Below are 2,055 nucleotides of genomic sequence, written 5' to 3' on the forward strand. Positions count from 1 at the left end.
TATCATCTTGAATATATATGTAACCATTAAAAAAAAATATGGGTGATGTTTATTTAAGGAGCATAGCTTAGGCAGTGATGTTCCTTTGAAGAATCTAGATAGGAATCTCTCCTCATTTTCCTTCAGTTAAAATATGGATAAGATTCAAGTTTGGGGTTGTCTTCAAGTGATCTTAGCATAAGAGAAAAAGGCAGCTACAGTGAAGAAGATAATCCATCTGTCAATGGATTCCAGGAATTCAATCATCACGGTTCGAGCAGCTCAGCAAAACTTTTAAGTAGCTTGTCTTCACATGATGGACTTGGACTTTGTGTAGCACAAATCTGTGATAAGGCCATTGGTAGCAGAGAACTGGAACAGAGCATTATAAATATGGAAACTGCAAAGAGGTGCCTTGTTCACTATAATTCGATGTTGGATAACCTTATTCTCAAAGAGAACTATAGAATGAAAGGATCTATAAAGAAAGTGCATTCAATTAAAATTTGTCCTTCAAATTTTCATGAATCTGCTATGTCAGGAAGCATTTTTCCTGTCAGAAAAGGAGCCCTTGGATGAGTTGCTTATAGAGAATAGCTTGATTGAAGATAGGTTCTGCAGAAATTTTTTATCCTGTTTATGGAAGCAATGGCATTATGACTATGGAATCTTTACTATTCTAACAACACCATTATTTACATTCCTTGCCAAACAGATGTTTGTTCTTCTCTAACAGTCCAGAGTGCTCTTCTCCAGATGGGCATACATATCTGCAACTGTTTGACACTAAAAAGAATAATCTCTTTGTGGTGAAATCCCCACCTGAAAGCTTCTTCATTCAGGTAGGGGAAGCAGCTGATATCTTGTCATGTGGTAAGCTTTGCATTACACTTATTCTGTTGGCTGACCTGTTGAAATAGAGGAATTAAGCTGATAGATATTCGCCATCTTCTTGCAGCCAGCTTGGGACAAAACTCTCTCTTATCCTGCATACCTTTTAGATTCTGAAACAAGTAGGAAGTTGTTGTCAAGCTTCGAGACATCTGGGTCTTGTGACCGAAAAAACAAATGCTTCACTGAGCTCCTTCATCACTGAAACTCAGGAACTTCTTGAGCTAATGCAAGAAATCTTCAAAAAATTCCACTATCCTCTCGATTGAGAGATGGGATGACATTTGCAGAATTCTCACGTGAAACCACCAGGCAGCACTATAGTGACAGCGGACCACAGTCTGTTAGCTAATTTGCAAAAATGGGTATTTCTGTAGGTTGTCAACATCTAGTCAATTACAAGTTTATTATTTAATTCAAACATCGGAGAGGAGTTATGATTCTCCGAGGTTACAAAGTGTGCAAAACTATGTTTGTAAACAATCTGCAGTTGTTCAGTGGGCAAATATAAAAAGAAAGCGGAAATAGCCCAAGCTAAAACAAGGTATTAGAATACTTAAAATCATGGCTAACATGCAGAGAGGGAAAAAGCATTCCTGGGATTCAGCAATTTCTGCATCACTACATGTCTGCACATTTCCTTCTCCTTCAGAAGCTGGACATCAACTTTTTGTTTACCTTCTACCTTCACCAGTGTTACATATTCCAAATGGCAGTGGTCGAGATTGCTGAGATAAGAATCAGGACTTATTGTTGTGAACCTGGATTCATAAAGAGCATGGCATTTTCTGTCAGTAATTCCTCCTGAAGAAAGCAATCAAGAAATCAATTCACATACATAAGCAAGAATATTATCTAAAGCTTTACAAACTCACACCTCAAATCCCACCAAAGATGTGCAATAGTTGGTATTGGTGAGCACGGTGCTTGTTGAACCACATTCACTGTCTTTGAGGGACATGCTGGACCTGTCGAGCTTGATTGACCATGGATACTGATATCCATTTGCTGTCAAACCCACATGGGAAGAAGATCGTTGCATCCTAACACCTCTTGGAATGTTTCTTCCTTCCACTGATGGCCTCCGCCTGCTTTTTGCCTTTCATATGAATCAGTTCGTTGCCTTGGTGCACTCTGTGACCGTGTCTTTGCCCTTGAAGATTCTTGTGTTTGGCCTTGTAATTT

General features: G+C 38.9%; 1 long non-coding RNA gene across 1 annotated transcript; it reads right to left on the minus strand.

Moving 5' to 3' along the window:
* Positions 1 to 1,405: 1,405 nt before the first annotated feature.
* LOC120109822 lies at positions 1,406 to 1,958 on the minus strand. The gene is made up of 2 exons (XR_005510585.1): positions 1,748 to 1,958; positions 1,406 to 1,631 (listed from the first exon to the last, which is right to left on the minus strand). It is a non-coding gene; the product is annotated as an uncharacterized LOC120109822 (long non-coding RNA).
* Positions 1,959 to 2,055: the final 97 nt, after the last annotated feature.

Source organism: Phoenix dactylifera, unplaced genomic scaffold (assembly GCF_009389715.1).
Source record: "Phoenix dactylifera cultivar Barhee BC4 unplaced genomic scaffold, palm_55x_up_171113_PBpolish2nd_filt_p 002887F, whole genome shotgun sequence".
Taxonomy (NCBI): Eukaryota; Viridiplantae; Streptophyta; class Magnoliopsida; order Arecales; family Arecaceae; genus Phoenix; species Phoenix dactylifera.